The sequence below is a fragment of the Triticum dicoccoides genome, chromosome 3A (assembly GCF_002162155.2).
Source record: "Triticum dicoccoides isolate Atlit2015 ecotype Zavitan chromosome 3A, WEW_v2.0, whole genome shotgun sequence".
In the NCBI taxonomy this organism is placed as follows: domain Eukaryota; kingdom Viridiplantae; phylum Streptophyta; class Magnoliopsida; order Poales; family Poaceae; genus Triticum; species Triticum dicoccoides.
In genome coordinates, this window is record NC_041384.1 from 691004582 (window position 1) to 691017870 (window position 13289).

Consider the following 13289-nt stretch of genomic DNA (forward strand, 5'->3'; position numbering starts at 1 on the left):
GCCTGGTTAAATCAACGATTGCAAACGGCCGTAGGATTCGGACGCCTTGTCCCTCGAGTGTATCAATAGGCCACAGCTAGCCAACCATCCTTCCATTGAGCAGCGAGTTAACTAGCTAGCCAACTTCAGATGATATATTTTCTAGTGATATAAATATTAGGATGTACTATTACTTATATTATATTGATTATAATTGACAATCCAGGGATGTGCACAGACCTTATAAAACCGAAAAGGAGGTACTACTTCCTCCAGTTCGATTTATAAGTTGGACATGTATTTTAGGAGATCTATTTTTATAGAAAACATGTATTATATTCTAAAAACAATATATTTACATTCATTGTCAAATGTAGTTTCTAATAGAGTGAATTCCACTTTTTACTCCTTAGTTATGCATTTTTGACACTAATTACCCTGTCGAATGAAAAATCATCAAGATTACCCCTTTTAAAAGCTTTGAAACCTTGTTTTTTTATGCGTGTCTATTGGGCAAGGTGTAAGGTGTTGACCAGAGTTTAAAAATATCAAGACGAGGAGGAGGATTTGAACATATGGGTAAGAGAAATCTGAACATGAATATCGATTATGCCCTCAGATCTTTACGCATTTTACCGTGCCACGTCGGCGTAACATGCCGGTACTATCTAACAGAAACAAGCAAAGTGCTAAACTGGGGTAAAACTGTGTTCAAAATCTTCTAAATGAAAAATTTGGTAGAAGTTGCACTAAATAGGGTAATATGTGTCACAAATGCAGAACTACAGAGTAAAAAGTGGAATTCACTCTTTCTAATAATATAATTTTTGGTGGTATATTATACTTCCTCAATGTCATAATAAGTGTCACTCAAATGTATGTATTTAGCACGGAGGGACTACATGTTTTATTAATCAAATCAAAGACTGAAAACCCATACTTGATTTATAAACCCAACCGAGGGAGTATTTTTGTTTTCCGTTGCCGCTCGTGTATGCGTGTTGAGAGCACAAGCGGGCCCATGAAAGGAGTCATGTTTCTTGTAACAGGGACAGAGAAAACTAACGTGACGCCGCTGGTAGACTTTGCATGTTGTCCAAAGTGTCAAGTGCCAACTCTTCTCCCATGTCAATTTCGTCCAACCATGTAGCAACAACTTTGCTTTAGCACGTAGCAGTAACATTTTAATGTTCAAAATCACTGGTTAATGTTTAACTGGACATTCGAAGAAAAAAAATGCTTAACTGTACGACGTGATGCTTCTAGGCGGCCTTATTGTCAAGTCCAGATTATTCAACATCTTGATGTTTTTAGCTCCCATTCAGTCTTCGGGATTGGATCAAATGAAAACAAATTTAACTTGAAGTTTTTCATGAAATTCAAAGTGAGGCTTGGCGGGACCTAACAGCCGCAAAGACATTTCCTTCGTCTTCGCAAGACCTGGTGGCCGCAACACCCTAACTCACCTTCCCCCACCTCGTCATCACGGAAGGACACCATAGGGCAAAGCATGTGCGGCCGACGGTGCCGGCAGGGTGTCTACTCGCGGCGGAGGGGCACTTGTGGGCGTGAGGCATAGGTGGTTCAACCGTAACGACGCGATCTGGGGCGGGAATCCTTGAAGGTTGTAGCGGACCTTTGGAGCTCGATGGGAGGCCTCTAACGACATCAGAGACGACCGTAGGTATGATCTCAGTAATGTCCCATTCAGATCCGAGCAGCCAGTGGCGGTGCAGCTGAGGCATGTGTTGTGCCATTGGTGGTGGTTCATGTGATGTCAGACTGTGGTTGGGTGTCGAATAGCCTCCTCCACTACTTGAATCCGGCCTGGGGCGATGCCCTCCATGTGGGTGATGCCATCTGGTTGCGGTATTTCAACTTTAGACTTGGCCATGGTGGCACCGGCCGGCCACTTGTGATGCGGATTGTGGTGGCCATCGCAGGGTCTTCGTGAGGGTTCTTCTGCCCAAGACCGGTGGTTGTTGTTTGTGGCTCAAACTGGTAAGGTTGCGGGATGTAGCCGGAAGACTCTTTTGTTGGTTTTTGTAGCTCTCACTCCACCCATTTGGCCTTCAGCGGTAAGAAGATGCATCTATCGATGATGGCTTGACACTAAGGATATGTTTGTGCAATGATGACAATGAAATTTCCAGCCTAGCGCATGTACTTCTAGGATCACGGAAAGCAGTGCTGACAGCACAAGATTGACTTTAATTTGGTGGTGCTTCTCGGCTACACGGCCTCGAGCTCCAGGGAGAAAATCCTGGGTCCGGGCCGAGTTAGTTATTCCTGGCAGTAGTGATGCTTTTCTGTCATTACCATATTGATGGCATTGCTCAAATTTGTTCTTCACGGTCAAAACCTATAATCTCATCTTTGGTAGTTGGCTCCGGTGACGGCGGCGCTCAAACATCGTTCCTTTCTAAAGACGTTGTTGTTGAAGAACCCTTTTCGTTGTCCTTATGGTGTCAAGAGATGGTTGGTGTGGATAGTAGTTGATATTCGATCACAGTTTTTATCTTTTTTTTATTTGTCTTGCTTAGACATAACTTTGATCTTGTATGCTTTGCTATGTGTTTTATTTTTGTGTCTGTTAGTATCGGTTGTGTGCATTCTAATGTTGCTTTTGAATGAATAAAATCAACCATTAGATGTAAAATCTAGGAGTTTTCATCTCATAAATGAAGTCCCACATGTGAATGGTGTATTTGCATTTAAATGGATTAAATAATTTGGCCAATCTGTCAGATAGACGCCGGGTGGCCCGGGCCTTGCATGCGAGTTACTTAGGCCTTCCACTATGTAGGCCAAAAGCGGTGCTAAATTTGTTTTTTTGGGTATTTGGCACCGATGCCCTACATTGCCCAAGCGATACCAAACAAAAATTTCTGGGCACCGGAGCATCTACTTGCTTCGATGCCAAATCCTTCCATGCAATAAAGTAAACCATGTCAGCCCATGCAACAGCCAGGAAGGGACGCTGGCAGTGGGGTGGCCAAGGCTGATTTATACTAGTTTATATGAGTGGGCGTGAGTTCCAATCGATGCCAGATTCTTCGACATTGTGTGATCGGTGCTAAATTATTTTCATCTGACATCTATGTGTATGTGGCATACTTTTCAGAGTTTTGACACCAGATACATAGTGGAAGGCCTTTGGGAGTGTTTGTTTCCAAGGACTTTTTTGTGTAGGGACTAGAAAAAGTCCCTCTTAGAGACTTTTTTACCAAACGGGAGGGACTTTTTAGGGACTAAACTAGGCATTTGGGACTAAATGAAGAAGACTCTCAAGGAGAGTCTTTTTTGAGACTTTTTGGGACTTTTCCAACAATGCCCCTCCATGCATTCAATGGCCCGTCACCCCATGGTGTTGTTTGATTGTTATTTTTCTATCTACTAGGGGCAACATGATCATTTAATAACCTCTAGGAAGGGACTAGGGATGGCTTCTTAGCCCACTTTTTATTCCGTTGATTTTTTCTTGCGATGGTAAAACTTCCAATCTATTCATTAACTATTAATATAATATAAAAAACATCAGAAGTAAAAAATCATATCCAGGTCCGTAGACCATTTGACAACGACTACAAGCACTGAACCGAGCCGAACGCGTGTCGCCGTCATCGCCCCTCCCTCTTTGGAGTCGGACAAACCTTGTTATAGTAGTTAGTCCGAAAGTCGTCGTATATTCCGTTGAATTTATGCAACACTGGACACGAAATCTATCTGAAATTCCCGTTGGTCCCGTTGAATTTTCAACTGATAACTTTCACTACCAATCGTTTTAGTTACACCCATCGTTTTGACATTTTTCCTTGTGAGAAACCATTGGTCGACTTATTGGCTGCTACTTTGAGAGCATTTCAACGATCCAGTTGCATCGCGAAGTCGACCAAGAAATCTAGGAGTACTTTCTGCACGAATGTTTCTTTTCCTTTGCACAAATCTTATCTTGAAACCCCGCGGTCATGTCTATCGTTATGATTAATTACTAATATTTGACCAGGTTAAATGTCAGAATTAACCAGCAAGCTGGAAATGTTCCGCCGTATAAACATGATGGTTTGGGCTTGTGGACATAGTGCATCATAAGTCAAGGCTGCTGAAGTACCGAGAAGACGAATTTTTGTCTAAAAAGACCATTTGTCCAATGTAATTGACAAAAAAAAATCATCTCTCAAACGAATTGATAAAAAAGACTGCTTGCTCCGTGGCGGCAGACGCGCTAGCCAACACGTGGCGCCTGCCGCCGCGAGGGGAGGCGGCAGCGCCTGCCGCCACAGGCCCAGGCGGCAGCTGTCGTGAAACAGAAATCTGTGCCCAGCAGCGAGCGCGACAGAACGGAATGGGCCATGGGGTCTGGCTCACAGCCCACGTGGAGGCTGCCGCCAGTCCACCAGGCGGCCTGTACTGTTTCCCCTAAATATTTTAACCCTGCTGGGCCGCTGGATCCCTCTACATAATTTCATCCCTTATCATGTCATGCTTTCCACGTATGTGCAGGCTTCAGCTCAAAAATAAATAAATATCTGCAGGTCTTTTTTCAGCAACAAATCTCAGCAGCTATGCTCACGTTCCTGACACAGCCCAGCTTCAACTATGCTCGCGCTTGGCCGTTGTGCACTCCAGCCGCCTCGTATAGAATTCAAACATATGGGAAAACAGTGCATGCCGCCTGATAGAGTGGTGGCAGCTTCCACGTGGGCTGAGAGCTGGGTCCCACGGCCAACTCCGTTCCGTCGCTGGGCGTTGTTTTCTGTTTCACGGCAGCTGCCGCCTGGGCTTGTGGCGGCAGGGGCTGCCGCCTCCGCATGTGGCGGCAGGCGCCACGTGTCGGCTGGCGCGTCTGCCGCCACGGTTCAGCTGGTCTCTTCTGCCAATTTGATTCAGGGGTAGTCTTTTCTATCAATTGCGTTGGATATGTGGGTTTTTTGGACAAAAGTTCCCGAGAAGACGTATCCGAGTCAAATACTACGCCTTGCCTGCAGCATGGAACTTCCTCCGCTGTGCGGTATCTGCTACCCAATGAAGCATCGTAGTCAGACTGTGACCGATGCTGGGTTGGTAGAGCTCGGTGGACAGTCTTTGCATAGTACTAGTATTACTGTAGTTTGAAGGAATAGATTTATTTCACGTTTCTTAAGGAAAAAAGACACGTTGCATAACCAAAGTCTTGAGAACATCTACAATCGGGAGTACCAAATTCCGGTCACCAAACACTGCGGATGTGCTCAGGCGCGTCCGTAGGTAGTGGCCGAACAATACACACAAAATCGACTCCACAACACGTCTGCGGGTGGTGATCATACAACACAGAATAAGTCGATTTCACAACCGGATACCTCACTTTCAAATTATCAAATCCGTATCATTACATGCAATGTGAAACATAATCTAAGCCGGGCTCCTCCAGCTCTGCCGTGCCTATGTTTGGCAACCGGTTGCGCTCCTCCAAGTGTTGCTCCGGTCGCTGATTAGGTAGAGTAGTTCATGGGATACGTACCAGATCACGAGACTCAAGTTGCCGCCGTCTCCCATGCCCTACTCTTCCTCGACGGAGCCCGTCGCGTGCACATCGCTGGTGGATATGAGATCGATGATGGATTTGTCATGGGAGGAGTCGACGACGTCCACCACAACGAGGTTGCGGCGCCCGGGGTGGCCATGCACCATACACGACGCCGAAGAGTGCGACTCCGCCTCGCCAATGTCTGCCGTGAGGGCTTCTGTCGCCTCCTGCTCCCGCTGCCTCGCACGGTGGACACACTATGTCATACTTGCGTCGCATGACACCCATGCGTTCACCTCCGCCTCGGCACGCCGACATGGCGGTTGCGCATCTGCCAGCGTGTTGGGACGCTAGATGGACCGTACTGCCCCCGGCAAGGCACCATCGGCACACCTCATGCCGGATCCAAACGCCATTTGAATGGTTGTAATGTATTCCCTGGCGGAAGGAATCCAACCGCTGCCGTCGGGCTGCCTCCTCCCAGGAGTGGCACGACTATCTCCTTCTCGGGGCCGCGTGGAACGAGCTCCGGATCAACGGATCTGAAGGTGTAGGATTCGGGTCCGTTGCCCGCCATGCCGAAGAGGGTGGGAGATCGTCGAACGGGAGATTATGGGCGGAGGCGATTGGAGTGGAGTGAAATTGTAACACCCACGATGCGGCTATATCTCCCACATGTCGGAGCACGACTTAGAGGCATAACCGCATAGTAGGCATGTTGCAAGAGGGGTAATCTTTACACATCCCATGTACTGAATATGAAAGGGATAAAAAATTGGCTTACAATCGTCACTTCACACAATACATGAATATATCATTACATCATCCAGAATACAATCAAGGTCCGACTACGGAACCAAATTCTCGTAGAATTGTCACGGCAGATGTCCTAGCAAAAGGACTTAGTCGTAGGGCCATAGCAACTAGGAAGCTTAAAGGGGTTAATCAGGACAAAGGACACGAGAGGTTTTATACTAGTTCGGCCCCTTACGATGAAGGTAAAAGCCTACGTCTAGTTGTGTTGGAATTGCTGGGTTTCGATCACCAAGAGGCTAATCCGCCGGCTTGGTTATCGATCTCTTGTTTCTTGCCCTAAGCCGCCACCGGGTCGTCCCCTTATATACAAGGGTTGACGACTGGCGGCCTACGGAGTCCCGGCCGGCTCATAAAGCGTGTCCGGCTCGGTGACTTCTTTTACATGTCTTTCCTTACAAGTCTTTCTTTACATACGGCGGTTTACAAGATTGAGCCTTAAGCCGCCTCTAGGCTTTAGGCCTTCTATAAGAATTAATAAACTATCGCCTTGAATGTTTATTGGGCTTCCTTTGTGACCCGTCATTGGGACTGACCCGGCCCCTCCTGGGCGGGTCATAACTGATAGCTATATCCCCAACATTAGGCCCCAGGTTGACTTTCAACTTTGTTCTTTGTCAATCTTCAATACTTAGAAAAAATCCATCTTCCTTTCTCACAGAAATTTTTATAACCCGCCATGACGTCATTTCTTGAAAACACAAAAAACCATGATGATGTCATCTCTCAATGGATCTTTATTCTTTAATGCCTTCCGAGAATCGAGGCATCCGTTTAGTTGGATAATCATTATTCGGGTCTCCTCGATTTTCGCGCCCGCCTGTTCGCTTATCCCCTTATAAATAGGCACGTCCCGGTCTTCTCATTCTTCTCTCTTCCTTGTCTTCCTCCTCTCGCAACCTTCGCTGCTGCTCGAGCTCCGCCGCCGCCAGAGAACACCTCACCTCCGTCGACTTCGGCCGCTGCATCGACCGGAATTAGTCCAAAAAAATGGCGGTGACCTTCCGCGGAAGATCTGTGGCTGTAAGCGTTTCCCTTCTTGCTCCTCAGATCTGCATTAGGGCTTTCTAGGTTTCTGCATGTTCTTCGTAGTTCATCGCAGTTTTCTCCGTAGTTCTTCCCCTGCAGCCTCTTCTTGATCCCAAAAGAGATATATGCTTGCGCAGTAGTTGTTTTGTGCCTACTCTTGACACTAGTAGATCCCTTTTCCCAGTATAAAGGCCTCATTAGAACTCTCAAACTCATCTGCGCTAAACTTTTAGGTCTAGAATTTTTTCCATTTTGAATAGCCATTTGATCTGGAATAATATCAAGCAATTTAGAAAACTTGTTTGTCTCAACACTTAGCCGAATCTGCTTTCTCAAATATCTGTAGTCATGGCGGCTTATTGCGCCGGCTTACTTTTCCTTATATGACATTAACCGTTACTTAAGCCACCATTACTCCCATGTACCGTCATCACTTAATTGCACCATTATCATTGAATTAAGCCGACATGTAGCTTTCTTTTCAGTTTGTCTTTTGAACATCATGCCGTCCAAAGCACCGACTGTCTGCAACTGGGTTCCCTCAACAGTTACTTAGGACAATCTGAAGGAATTATTTACCATAGGTTTTTTTGCCAGGGAAGAATGTTATGTCTTATCGTGCACCTGACCCGGACGAGGAACGGCCCAATCCAAAAGATGGTGAAGTTGTCGTCTTTTCTGATCACATGAACCGTGGCTTTTCCCCACCCGACTCAAAGTTCTTCAGAAATGTCCAACATTTTTTCAAACTCCACCCTCAAGACATCGGGCCTAATTCCATATCCAATATCTGAAACTTCCAAGTTCTCTGCGAGGTGTACCTCCAAGAAGAACCGACTGTGGAACTCTTTAGAGAGTATTTTTATCTGAACCGCCAGAACGAGTGCACCAATGGCCCTAGCTTGGAACTTGGAGGTATCTCAATTCAGCGTCGACAGGGCGCCGTCTTCCCCCTAATAGTCTTCCCGAGTCATCCCAAGGACTAGAATCAGACTTGGTTCTATTGTCAAGACACTTCACCAGCAAATGAGAATCCACTGTCGGGTTATTGCACAGAGCGTCTTGACTCCAAGTTTGCACGCCCTTACAAACTCACTTCCGCCGAACGCAAGAAGCTGATACCATCCATTAAAAGGATTAATGCTTTATTGGGGAATGTCTTAACCGGAGTTGACTTGACCCGTTGCTGGGTTGCGTGGCGGGTCATCCCTCTAAGCCGCCGATCAAAATTGATGTATGAATATGGTGGAGGCCCAGATGACTCTCTTTGTCACAGCTCCGTTCAATTAACTGAAGAAGATATTGTTTCAATGTCAACTCTTCTAGTGAACGGCAAATACGAAGACTGCAGTAAAGTCGGGTTAAACCCCTTCTGCAAGCTTAACCCGGTGCCAGAGGTAAAGAACCTCTGCTCTCTTCCTCTTTGTATTTTTCTTCAACTGTTTTAAATACCTGCAGAACCTTTCATCTTGCTTATTTGTTTATAGGCCAAATCTGATTTCTGGAAAGCCAAGTACAACCATGAAGCCGCCAAGAAAGCTAGAGCTGCTGCCATAACCGCCAAGAAGACGACCCGGAGATCTAAGAAGAAGAAGAAAAGCACCGCTGAGGATCTGTTGAGACTTGATGATGATACTTCTGAGTCGGAGGTAGCCCTCGACTCCCTTGGCCAGCTTTTTAATAATCTTATTAACATTGATCATTGCCAGGACGACACGGGGGCCAGTCAGGCCGTAGAAGAAGAGGTAACTATTTCCTCCGACTCAGCCCATTTGCCAAGACAGAAACTTCGAGTCGTAACCCGGAAAGTAAGATTTTCACACCCTTTGGCTTATCTGGACCCTCATTTTCTTTTGAAAAAGCAGCAACATGAGAGCCTCCGTCAGGCCCGGAACGACGATGAACCGCCTTCTGTTCTACAACAGCCTCCTAAAAAACGCCCGAATGAGGTTTATTTCTTCATCTTTTACTTTTCATTAATGGATCTTCTCCCTTGCATTACTAACTTTATTTTTATCTTTGCAGGAGGTGTCTCGCTCTTCTGGCGACACATCTCAAACTCAATTCCCGGCCTTTAAGACTGCCCCTAGGTAAGGAAGAAAACCATCTTTCCTCCGTGTCTTTCAAACTGCTTCATTATACTGACTGTTTCATAACATCTTTCTTAGTGGCCAAGCCAAGCCAAGAAGGCCAAGGTGACTAGGCCGGCGGAAGACTCGTCAGTCCTTGCACCTGAGCCGGCCATGCCGCCTTCTCCCCCTCAAACTAAAGCACCAGAAGACCCGACTGCCAATACTCAATTAGATCCTCCTGAGCCGTCAGCTGATGATACCATCGTTAATCCTTTTGCTACCGGACCATCCAGCTCGGCCAACCCGCCATCATCGTCTGTCCAGGATGTTCTGATCACTGGAAGCCACTTTGTTGAGCCGGGGAATCCCACCGTGTTGGCCCGTCACACTGCTAAACAAGAGGCACTGGAGAGACAGAAAGTGTGTTTTGATATTTCTCATTACAGCCATCTGAACGCCAATGACATATTGTCCGGCTATCTCAGCCATGTGCACTCCAGCAGCGAGTCATAAGAAATTGTTTTGGCATACATTAGCCCCCAAGTGTCAAGTGGTTTTGCAGTGCAAAGCACCCGAGACTTGAATCTTGACTCTTGAACTTTAATTTAAACCTTGACACACTTGTGCATGCTTTGTAGAACGCCCTATCTGAATTGGGTTCGCAATTAACTGACGCCAAGACCCGGCTGGCAGATCAGGAGGCAGAAATCAAGGCTGCTGCGCTAAGCTTCAATTAAGTCTTACTGAGACGGAAAAATGGAGAAACAGCTTAACTGCCAAGAAGAAAACCTGGGCTGAAGAGAAAACGCTGCTGACACAATGCGCCGAAAAAGTCGAAGCGGATCTTGAGGAGGTTACTACGGAGCTGACCGACTTAAAGAACCGGGTGTCTCAAATGGTTTCCGCCATCTTTGGTAAGCCACCTGTACTGATCTATTTCACCTTCTTTTGACTCGGAATATAACCCGCTTGCTGACTCCTCATTTGAAAAATTATGTGCAGGCCCGCGAAGCAAGAACCTGAACCAGGATAACATGACGAAACTGAAGGCGGTCTATACCTTAGTGGAGCAGTTGTACACCGGTGCTCAACGAGCACTTGCTGCTATTTCTCCCGCCAATCAAGGACCCAACCGGCTCAGTGACGTCTTGAAGAAATTGTCAATCTTACCCGCCAGGTTCCAAGAGGTCAAACGATCCTACGCTAGAGCCGGAGCTTTAACTGCTCTGAGCCGTTCCAAGGCTTGGGTGCAAGATTTAGACCCGGTAGATGTAGCTAGGGGGTACCCGACTGTAAAGGAAGACGGGTCTCTCTTCGAGCAAGATGACTTCATGGCTTGCGTGAGGGGAGTTCGACCTCAGGCGGCCATTCTTAGCGATGAAACCAATATTGACAAATACCAGCTGGGTTTTGATTTGGAGAATAAGAAGATGGCGACCCCTTCTTATAAGGTGACAGACCTTATCCCGCCGGTTCGTCAACACATGTTCTCTCCAGAGGTTGATCCGGCTGGCTTGATTGATGATGAATCAGAGTTCGTTGCCGTGAACGGCTTTGACTGGTCCAATCCCAGCTTTCAATTGACAGAAGGAGGTGAACCAACGAGGGAAGAATGAGAACCATCTTCGTGGGCTTTTAAAAGCCCTGTAATAGAATTAGCTTTGAAACACTGCAAATTTTTGTTTATGCCATCGTGCGTAAGACGCCGTTTGTGACTCTGTGCTTCCTTATTTTAATATATGCGTCACAGTCATGGTTATCTTTGTAATATTTCCGCTCTGTTCCTATAACAAAAGGAAATACTTGCTTGGCGGTTTAACACCGAACGGGTCAGAAGACCCGGTTCATGACCAAAAGCTTTATCATAGTAGACAAACAGAACTAGACATTAAAATAAACAGGGTTGAGACAACCTTGGATTAACACATAAAGAAACTATTCATAAACAATAGCCATACCTGTATCTTTGACCTCTGGACCACCAGTTTATACGACCCGGGCAATGAGGCTGACGATCCAGTCCTTTTGAGAAGGCAATGCTTTTGAATGGCTGATGATTCTTATGCCTTGACGGCTTATTGCCAAATAGTCAAGCCGGCGAAAAAGACCATGCTGATTGTTTAAAATTGAGACAATGAAAACCCAATAAGACAAATGACAGGTGGCAAACAATATAAATATCTTTATAACTAAAGGTTGGGGGTTTCTGATTCAAATACGATCAGTAAACCGGACCAAAGGGGTTAAGCTAACATTCGAATATGATCAAATAGCCCTAGTGGCTTTGGCGTTGTGCCGATCAAGAGGGTACCGACAGCTATGTTCTCTTTGGTTCGAATATGACCTATGTTTGAACAGGAAGCCCCCAAATGACCTTGAGAGGTTTTTAACGACCCTGGTTCGAATACGATCCAAGTCGGACCCAAAAGGGATTAAGCTATGATTCGAATACGATCAAGAAGCCCCCTGGTGAGTTTGGCTTTGAGCCGACCAAGAGGGTTACGACAGCTATGTTCTCTTTGGTTCGAATACGACCTATGTTTGAACAGGAATCCACCAAATGATCATGAGGTTTATAGCTAGATTCGAATACGATCATAAGACGGACCAAAAAAAGGTGAGACTTCATTCAGATATGATCACCTCCTTAATAGTCATTTTTTTAAAAAGAGTAAAGATATATAATCTTTGAAAAAGAAAAGGACATACATCCTGCTTTATTACTTATCATAATATATACAACGTCAAAGTATGTACATGATGAGAGCTGATGGCTCAGGTGTAGTATGGCCGAAGTTGAGCAATGTTCCACGGCCAGCGGGTCTCCTCCTCCGACTTACGTGAGTCCTTGTGCTCTCGAACGTCAATGAGGTAATATGACCCGTTGTTTAAGTTCTTGCTGACCACAAATGGTCCTTCCCAAGGCGGGGATAGCTTGTGTGCATCTGATAGATCCTGGATGAGCCGGAGCACCAGGTCACCTTCTTGAAAAGTCCTGGACTTAACCCGACGGCTGTGATAGCGGTGCAGGTCCTGTTGATAAATTGCTGATCGAGCTGCTGCTAAGTCTCTTTTCTCATCTAATAAGTCAAGCGCATCCTGTCTGGCTTGTTCGTTATTAGCTTCAACATAAGCCGCCACACGAGGCGAGTCATGACGGATGTCAATAGGCAGTACTGCTTCCGCTCCATAAACCATGAAGAATGGTGTATAACCCGTAGATCTGTTTGGGGTGGTGTTAATACTCCACAATACCGAGGGTAACTCCTCCACCCAGCAACTCAGCGTCCGTTGTAAGGGAACCATGAGCCGGGGTTTGAGTCCTTTTAAGATTTTCTGATTTGCTCTCTCAGCCTGCCCATTAGATTGAGGGTGAGCTACAGAAGAAACATCAAGCCGGATATGCTCACGTTGACAGAACTCCTCCATAGCCCCTTGGGATAAATTAGTGTCATTGTCAGTGATAATGATGTGTGGAAAACCAAAGCGAAAGATCACCTTTTTCATGAACTGAACCATTGTGGCTGCATCACACTTACTCACCGGCTCCGCCTGAACCCACTTTGTGAATTTGTCAACCGCTACTAAAAGATGTGTCTTTTTATCCTTAGACCTTTTGAAAGGTCCAACCATGTCAAGCCCCCAGACCGCAAATGGCCAGGTGATTGGAATCAGCCGCAACTCTTGAGCCGGTACATATGCTCGTCGTGCAAATTTTTGACATCCATCACACCTACTAACCAGATCCTCTGCATCAGCGTGAGCCGTCAACCAATAAAAACCATGATGAAAAGCTTTGGCCACAAGAGACTTTGACCCGGCGTAATGACCACAATCCCCTTCATGGATTGCACGAAGTATCTCTTGACCTTCTTTAGGAGAAACAC